General features: G+C 39.9%; 1 non-coding gene across 1 annotated transcript; it reads right to left on the reverse strand.

Annotated features, from left to right (window-relative positions):
• Positions 1 to 2,258: 2,258 nt before the first annotated feature.
• Positions 2,259 to 2,362, reverse strand: LOC131493729 (U6 spliceosomal RNA). The gene has a single exon (XR_009252823.1). It is a non-coding gene; the product is annotated as a U6 spliceosomal RNA (small nuclear RNA).
• Positions 2,363 to 10,153: the final 7,791 nt, after the last annotated feature.

Here is a 10,153-nt window from a genome sequence, read left to right on the forward strand (position 1 = left end):
TGTCTTGCTTGTCTAGGTCCTTTGAATCGCCATTGGAATTATAGAATCACTTTGTAGATATCTACCGTAAAAATCACACTGGTGTTTTGATGGGATTTAACTTATTCAAACACTTTTGGGAAAACAGATGCCCTCATAGTACTTATTGTTGCAATCTGTGAACATGGTCTCCATTTCTTTAAGCTATTTTTAAAGTCTCTCAGCAATAATTTGTACTCCTATTGCATGTTTCTTTTATATGTTTTTTAAAGTTTTAACTGAAATTTCGGTTATTAACATACAGGGTAAAATTAGTTTCAGGTGTACAATATAGTGACTCGACACCATCACGCAACACCCAGGGCTCACCACAAGAGTACTTTTAATCCCCATCACCTATTTCACTCATCCCTCCACTCACCTCCCCTCTGGTAACCATCAGTTCATGCTCTGCAATGAAGAGTCTGTTTCTTGGTTTGGGTCTCTCTCTTTCTCCCCCATTGCTTGTTTTGTTTCTAAAATTCCACATATGAGTGAAACCATATGGGACATGTCTTTTCTCTGACTTATTTTGCTTAGCGTAATACTCCCTAGGTCCATCCACGTTGTTTCAAATGGCAAGATTTTGTTTTTTGGGTTTTTTTTTTTAATAGCTGAGTAAAATTCCGTTGTGTGTATATGTATACATCTTTACCCATTCATCTATTGATAGACACTTGAGCTATTTCCATAATTTGGCTATTACAGATAAACCTGCAATAAACATCAGAGTGCATGTACCCCTTGGAGTCAGTATTTTTGTATTTTGGGGGTAAATATTTAGTAGTGCAATTGCCAGATCTTGGGAAATAATAGTCAACCTTTTGAAGAACCTCCCTACTATTTTCCAGAATGGCTGCACCAGTTTGCATTTCCACCAACAGTTCAAGAGGGTCCCCCTTTCTCTACATCCTTCCCAACACCTGTTGTTTCTTGTGTGTTAATGTTAGTCATTCTGACAGGTGTGAGGTGGTATCTCATTGCGGTTTTGATTTGCGTTCCCCTGATGATGAGTGATGCTGAGCATCTCTTCATGTGTTTGTTGCCCCCTGTATGTCTTCTTTGTAAAAATATCTATTCACGTCTTCTGCCCATTTTTAAGTGGATTGTTTGGGCTTTCAGTGTTAAGTTGTATAAGTTCTTTATAGACTTTGATTACCAACACTTTATCAGATATGTTATTTGCAAATATCTTCTCCCATTCTGTTGGTTGCCCTTTAGTTTTGTGGATTGATTCCCTCACTGTGCAGAAGCTTTTTATTTTGATGAAGTCCCAATAGTTTCTTTTTGCTTTTGTTTCCCTTGCCTAGGAGACTTGTCTAGAAATAAGTTGTTACAGCTGAGGTCAGAGAGTTTACTGCCTGTGTTCTCCCCTAGAATTTTGATGGTTTCCTAAATGTGAGCATTTAGGTCTTTCATCCATTTAGAATTTATTTTTGTGTATGGTGTGATAAAGTGGTCCAGTTTCATTCTGTTGCATGTTGTTGTCCAGTTTTCCCAGCACCATTTGTTGAAGAGACCGTCTCTTTCCCATTGCCTATTCTTCTCTGCTTTGTCGAAGATTAATCGACCATACAATTGGGGGTTCCTTTCTGGGTTTTATGTTCTATTCTATTGATCTATGTATCTATTTTTGTGCCAGTCCCACACTGTTTGATCACTAAGGTTTGTGATATAACTTGAAGTCCAGATTTGTGAGGCCTCCAGCTTTGCTTTACTTTTTCAACATTGCTTTGGCTCTTTGGTTTCTTTTGTGGTTCCATACAAATGTTAGGATTCTTTGTTCTAGCTATACGAAAAATGCTGTTGGTATTTTGATAGGGATTGCTTTAAATCTGTAGATTTATAGGAATTTAATATATTAGACATATAATATAGACATTTTAACAATATTTGTTCTTCCAATCCTTGAACATGGAATGTCTTTCCATTTCTTTTTGTCGTTTTCAGTTTCTTTCATCTGTGTTTTATAATTTTCAGAGCACAGGTATCTCACCTGTTTAGCTAGGGTTATTCCTAGATATATTATTGTTTTTGTCCTATTTTAAATGGAATTGATTCCTTAATTCCTCTTTCTGCTGTTTCACAACTGGTGTATAGAAACGTGACGTTACTGAATTGATGCATCCTAGCAATTTTTTGGTGGTGTCTTTCGAGTTTTCAATACAGGATATCATGTCATCTACAAAGTGTGCAATTTGTATTTCTTCCTTACTGATTTGGATGCCTTTTATTTCTTTCAAAATACAGAACACTACATGAATTTGCATGTCATTCCTGTGCAGGGGCCATGCCAATCTCTGTATCATTCCAATTTTAGTATCTGTGCTGCTGAAGTGAGCACAATTTATCTTCCAGTGAGCTTGGTAATTAGTATCTTTCAAGGAGTTTATCAATTTTATATATAAACATTTTTAATGTATTGGTATAAAGGTTTTTATAATATCCTCTTAAACTTATCCTGTCGGTATACTTTCTAGTGGTGTCTCCTTGCTCGTTCCTGATTATCGGTTAAGGTTGTCTTCTCTGTTTTGCTGATCAAAGTGGGTAAAGATTTGTCAATTCGACGCATCGTCTCAAATACTAGGCATTTAGTTTCACTGACTTTCTCTACTATTTTTCTGTCACATTTAACTTATTTCCACTTTGATCTTCACTGCTTCTATTCGTCTTGGCTTCAATTTGCTCATCCTTTTCCAGTTCCTTAGAAGAGGAATCTACGAGCATTGATTTGAGACCTATCTTTTCTAGAATTAACATTTAATTCTACATTTGCCTCCAAAGTGTCACTTTAGCAACATTGCACACATTTTCATATGCCACATGTCCATTTTTACTAAGCTCAAATACGGTTTTAACTTAATCTTTGAATGTTTTCAGTGGACAGTGAGCTATTTCGAGTTGTGCTATTTAATTTCCCAATTTGGGAGATTGGCCACAGGTCTTTCAGTTATTGATTTCTAATTCGGTTCTACTGTTTAATGGAAGGGTACTTTCCATGGCCTTAAATCTTTTTCCATTTTATAGACGCTTGTTTGAGGGCACAGAATATGATCTATCTTGAATGATGTCTTGTGTGTACTCGGAATACAGTAATAATAAGGGTTTTAATGTGATTGATAATCATAACATCTGTGTCACTTTTGATAGACAAATTTTCTCTTTTTATGGTTTCACTTTCCTCCTTCCTGGCAGCTTAGTAATTTTTAATAGGATGCCAGTCACTGGGAATTGTATCGTGCTCATTGCTGAACATTTTAGAAAGATACTCTCAGTTCGTTTTCAGACATAGTTACGCCAGTTTTCCTCTAGAGTCTTGCTTCTAAGATTTGCAGGGAAGGCTGGAGCTGTTTTCTGTCTAGGGCTAATCACTCCCTTTACTAAGGCCAGACCTTTCTTTACACCCTAGCCACTGCCTGCTGGATCAAGAGGTTTTCTAGACTAACAGTTGGGAAGAGGCCCTACTCCAAACCCTGCACCTCGGGGGGTTTACACCTTTATTCCTTTTTGGTGGTTCTTTCCACCACCTTGAGGGCTTTCATTTAATGAACATGTTAATCAATACTTCACAAAACACCTGAGGGTGTTTCTGGAGATCTCTGGAAGTCTATCTTTATACTTCTTTCTCCTCTCAGTTACTTTGTTGTGGAAACCCTGGTTGTCCGATCCCCCCGCCCCCAACCAGGCTCTTGGCTCTGAGTTCTCAACTCAAGGAACATACTGGATTCACCTGGGTCCCTTGCCCATACGCCTGGGCAATGATAAAGCTCACCTCGTTTTTATCTCTCATCTCTCGAGAAACACTGTCCTTTGTTTCCTGATAGACAGCATCCTGAGAAGCATCAGTTCATATACTTTGCAGTTTTTCAGCAGCCCAGTAAATTCCGACGCTAATCGCCTACCTTGCCCAGAAGTAAAAGTCATACATCTTATTTGTCAATGCTTGAGGTTGAGATAAACTGTTGAAATGATTCCATTTAAAGTGTGAAAACATTGAGAGAAGCTTCACTCTAAAAATATTTAGTACAGTAGCTTCCCTTATTCCACTGTAGGGAATACTGTAAGGGGTAGGAGGAGGGAATTAATCTAATGACTTAATATGTTTCTATTTCCAAGCACTCAACTGTATTAATCTTGCAATGCATGTGAAAGAAATCATGTATTTTACAAGTACTTGGTGCTATACAGTTAGATGCATTCTTGACAATATGCCAAGTTACAAAAATCTGGTGTGTTTCCTACCTGAACGCATCTTTACATAGCCTGAAAACTTTGTAGAAAGCAATTATTGTATGTTAATTGTATTCAATTAAATAAGGTATAATTATCTATTTCTAATTTGTATCATTTATATTAAAATAATATACGGATGATGCTTTTTAATTGTTTCTTGACTTGATGTCTATGTGTGTTATTGCTAGAATAATTACGAGTATTCAGATGTGGGTAAAGATGTTAAAATATACCGAATGAATTCAGATGTTGAAGCAATTAATGGTAATCCAATTATTTCCTTTAAAAACTGAAAAGATCAGATCCAAAAAAATAAAATGTATCCTTTTTAAAACTGCAGTTGCCTAGTTTTCCCATTGCATCTTACTGGATATTATGAATGTTCTTTTGAGGAAGTCAGTGCGATTTCCAGTAACATGAGACATCAAACCAGAGGAAAAGGGAACCATCTTTGTTTCTCGAGCTTTTGTTGATGTTGTCGCTGCCGTTTTGCGTATTTCTGTTACATGCCAGGGGACTCAGCCAAATAGCTGCCTCAGCTGAAAAGGGGAAATGCAAACGGTTCAGCCTTGGTAAGAAAACTGAAATCCCACAGCGCAATCGACCCTCTATCTTCCCGTGTATGGACGGCGAGTAGGTCATCTCTAAAAGCTACAAAGAATCATGGGGACTATTAATAAGCCTTAGTAGATGGGGGGGGGGGGGGATCATATAAACTTATGCAAATAAATAACAACTTAAGTAAATACTGAAGTGTGGTTTTAGTTGGCAACTTGGAGTATTATTTGCTTTCTGAATACTCATAACTTGAATCTGAAGCATCTAAAACTGTTTAGCTCTTGAATATCAACCTACCGGCACTCTTGAAAAAAACCAACTTTGGCATTAAAAAATTAAATGGACATACGTATAAACTTGTGACTGTGTGGTCAATTCTGAGAGCTCAGTCCTTGGCTATAGTTGTACCTATCTGTTCCTGCCTTGCATGTAGATCATGTTGGTGTTTGGAGTTTTATGCTATAATTAAGTCAAAAATATATATGATTGTTTAAAAAGGCTTTCCTGAAAAGAAAATAATTTTGTATCCCAAGAATAATATAATGAATAAATTCATTCAACAATTGTTTTCTGGAGCTTAATATGATTTCACATATTGCATATTAATTAATTCTACTATTTCCTATGAATAGCTTAACATGCCATCTAAAGTGCTTATTTAGAAGTATGTCAAAACTACTATATTTAGATATTCTCACCTCTCTTCATATAAATTTTTTTTATTATCTTTAGCAAAAATACCTACCATTTACTAAGTGCCTAATATATGTCAGAAGATTTTATCTTTACCTCAATTCATCTTTAAAATGAAACATCTTACAGAAGAGGAAAGAGAATAAGAATCTGTCTCCACTGGATGCCCTAGGAGGCACCCTGGGGGAGATCATCCCATTCCAAGAACAGCTCACTGCATCATCAAACTGCCTCACTAATGCCTGAGGACAAGGAGAGGACAACGTGGGGACCAGGAGAGGACGATGTGGGGACCAGGAGAGGATGACGCGGGGACCAGGGGAGGACGACGCGGGGACCAGGAGAGGATGACGGGCGTGGGGACCAGGAGAGGACAATGTGGGGACCAGAGGAGGACGACACGGGGACCAGGAGAGGATGACGGGCGTGGGGACCAGGAGAGGACAATGTGGGGACCAGAGGAGGACGACGTGGGGACCAGGAGAGAACAACACGGGGACCAGGAGAGGATGACGGACGTGGGGACCAGGAGAGGACGACATGGGGACCAGGAGAGGATGACAGACGTGGGGACCAGGAGAGGACGACATGGGGACCAGGAGAGGATGACACGGGGACCAGAAGACAACGTGGGGACCAGAGGAGGACGACGTGGGGACCAGGAGAGGACAACAGGGGGACCAGGAGAGGATGACACGGGGACCAGGAGAGGACGACGGACATGGGGACCAGGAGAGGACGACATGGGGACCAGGAGAGAATGACACGAGGACCAGAAGAGAATGACCAGAAGAGAATGACATGAGGACCAGGAGGGTGACGTGAGGACCAAGAGAGGGTCAGCTCACTGTGGAATAGCTTCTGCCATTCTCACAATTATTTTTCATAAACACGAAATAAAACACCGTGACAGACACACGTCAACAGCGAACTGTCAAGTAAATGGGTACCCCCGTGCTTCTGGGGAGGTGATTTTTACCTAAGAAGGAGATAGGCGAGGACTTCCGACTCTATCCTTGCAAAGCCGTCTCCCCGAGATGCATGTTTCGACACGAGTCAGCACCGCTGTGGCATCCAAGCTGCTGGGTGCAAAGTCCCCTGCTTTGGGCCAGGCTGGGGCTCTACGGCACAGCCAATCTTCCTGATTCCCAGGGTGTCCCCAAGATTGTGGCAACTTCCGTGAATCTGCTCTGCCACCTGTTTCTTTAGCTCTGCCCCCGGGCTCCATGTGCCCACCATGATGTACCCGTGCTGCAGTGTGACCTGCTCGTGAGGGGGTGGTGACGGATCTAAGAATTATTTTCTCTCACTGTCGATTTTATTTCTCCCACTCAGGATTAATATGGTGTCGAGTACTATACTGAGCAACATGATGCCATAATCGCATTTGTTCCTAATGTCTTTGATCATATAGTGATGATTACAACCCATATTTTATGAATGAGCAAACTGAGGATGGATGGACTCAATCACTTACCTCAGGTACGTGGCTGAAAATGCCGGAGCAGGTTTTGTTCCAACGTTTTTTGTTTTGTTTTTTTTTTTGTTTTTTATTTTTGGGACAGAGAGAGACAGACAGAGCATGAACGGGGGAGGGGCAGAGAGAGGGAGACACAGAATCGGAAACAGGCTCCAGGCTCCGAGCCGTCAGCCCAGAGCCCGACGCGGGGCTCGAACTCACGGACCGCGAGATCGTGACCTGGCTGAAGTCGGACGCTCAACCGACTGCGCCACCCAGGCGCCCCCGGAGCAGGTTTTGAATAGGAACCTCGGACTCCAATGTTAAGCTCTTAAAGTTGACATATTGCTTCAAATTTTCCATGATACTCGCTGATATTTTCTTAAGTACAGTCCAAACTTATGCGTCTATGATTGCCAGGAATAAGAAGTTCCATAAAAACCCTATCCTAAAGGACATCTTTAATTTTGAAGTATATAATACAGTCCAGTCAAGTTGTTGCAGATGGCGGGATTTCCCTTTCTTATGGCTGAATCATATTCCACCTCATATGGTACACTGTTAGCTGCTCATCCTCTGACAGACTCTTCAGTTGTTTCTTCATCTTGGCTGTTGTGATTAATGTGGCAATAAACATGGGAATACAGATATCTTCTCCAAACACTGGTTTTATTTCCTTTGGATATATACCCAGAAGTTGGATTGGTGAGATAGACAGTAGTTCTGTTTTCAATTTCTTGAGGAATCTCCACACTGTTTTCCATAGTAACTAAACCAGTTTGCATTCCTACCAACAACGAACAAGTTTCCTTTTTCTCTACATCCACACCAACACGTTAACCTCTTTTCTAACGACAGTCATTCTGACAGGTGTGAGGTGACACCTCATTGTGGTTTTGATTTGTATTTCCCTGACGATCAGTGACGTGTAGCATCTTTTCATGTGTCTGGTGGCCATCTGGACGTCTTCTTTGGAGAAATGTCTCTTCGGTTTCTCTGCCAATTTTTTAATCAAATTTTTCTTGAGTTGTAGGAGTTCCTTACATATTGGGGATATTAACCGCACGTCAGATCTATCATTCGCAAATACTGTCTCATTCTGTACATTGCTTTTTCATTTGGTCAGCGGTTTCCTTTGCTATGTAGAAGCTTTTGGGACTGATGTAGTCCCACTTGTCCATTTCCGCCCTTGCTCCTTATGCTTTTGGTATCATAGCCAGGAAATCACTGCCAAGACCAATGCCAAGGAGCTTTTCCCCTGTTTTCTTCTAGCAGGTTTATGGTTTCAGGTCTTACATGTATGTCTTTTAATCCCTTTTGAGATAACTTTTGTGGGTGATGTAAGATAGACACTAGATTTCAAATGTTCTCACCACAAAAAGAAATGATAGCTACCTAAGATGATGGAGGTGTTAGGGAACCCTACACTGGTAATCACATTGCAACATACACATGTATCAAATCAATACCTTGTGCACCTTAAACTTACATAATGTTACATGTCAATTACAGATCAATTTGAAAAAGACATCATCAGCTCAGTAATCTTACCTCATTTCTTAGACTTAGGGCCTCAATTTTTCGTTTTGTAAAAAAATCAGTTCCTTATTAATTTATATTAACCTCTGGTGGAGTTAACATCTCATATTTTAATAGCAACAGTAGATAAAAACCACTGACTATTTTTGAAATATGGGAAATTTTAAGTTAAATTTAAATCTCAGGTATCCTCTGCTGTCACAAATGAGTACTACATTTATCTTAATTGTGAAGCCTGACGAATGATTCTGAATTCGAAGAGTCTCTCGCAGTTTGTTTCTAACTCAACTGGGCACAAGAGCTTACTTGAGCCAACTAAAAGTCAACATTACATTATTGGAATAATTGTAGCCACGTATCCATACTAACAGTTTTGCACAGAAGATAACACTATAAATATCCAAGAGCTTTGTATATTTTTGTTGCATATGACAGCAGTGTTGCCTTATAAACAAATCATGAAATAGCTGAGCTTCGGAGTAAAGATCAAAGCACCCTCATACTTGATCGTATCTCTCCTTCTATTCTCCATTATGAACATTATGTAGAACCACATGCATGCAGTTAATTCCTTTTTTTTTTTTCCTTGATGTTGCTTTTATCTCAACTTCAGTAAACATCATTAGGAAAATTTACACTACGGAAATGGGTATTGACTAGATGTAGACCGCAGGGACAGAAACATGTATAAAGTGTGGCTAGACTGAAAGATGTCACAACTAGCAGTTCACATGTAAGGAAGGTAAAGCTCAAGCGAGGACAAGCTCAGTGATGAGTCAGGCTGAGACAAAAAGCCTTCTGCTCCTCCTCCCGGGTTACGAGGACGGCCCTGCTGTCAACAGAGAAAGGGGAGACTCTTCCTCAACCCACCCATTGTTTCCATTCCTACACAAGCTGAGGAAATGTCACTAAGAGAGTTAATGGTCTCAATGTCTTAAAACAACTCAAATGTTAAAGGAACTTGGCAAGTATTGCTGGGCAACTATAAGGGGGGACTGGAAGATACATAATGGGTGTGAAGAACATGGGTGTCTTCAAATTATGGAGGAATTTTCCTCTTTGTGACTCTTGAAGACAGAGGTAGACTCTGTTAGTTGTATGAACCTATATGGAAGCTATTTTTGAGACCAAATAAAAAAGCCCTCTGATTTTTACTTTCATTTTCTCTATGCACTTTACTGGCACATATAAATATGACATTTAATACTCAAACAGGTCCATAAATATATTTTTTCATATTTTTTATGGACAAGAAGGATGTAGTTCAGAGAGGCTAAGTAACCTGCCAAAAGTCACACAGCCTTTAATCATTGTTAGTGAGTTTGTACTACCTGTGTCCCGTTTCTTTCATTACACGAACTGCCCTCTGATAGAGTATGTTATACTCTGATGAATATTGTATGGATATTGCTTTCCTTTTAGGTTCATAAGAAAAATCAAAAGGTTTTGGTTTCTTTTTTTAAAAAAAAAATTTTCCTAATGTTTAATTATTTTTGAGAGAGAGACAGAGTGAGCACAAGTGGGGAAGGGGCAGAGGAAGACACAGAATCTGAAGCAGGCTCCAGGCTCCGAGCTGTCAGCACAGAGCTTGGCATGGGGCTTGAACTCACGAACCACAAGATCATGACCTGAGCCAAAGTCAGATGCTTAAAC

Source organism: Neofelis nebulosa, chromosome 13, assembly GCF_028018385.1.
Source record: "Neofelis nebulosa isolate mNeoNeb1 chromosome 13, mNeoNeb1.pri, whole genome shotgun sequence".
Taxonomy (NCBI): Eukaryota; Metazoa; Chordata; class Mammalia; order Carnivora; family Felidae; genus Neofelis; species Neofelis nebulosa.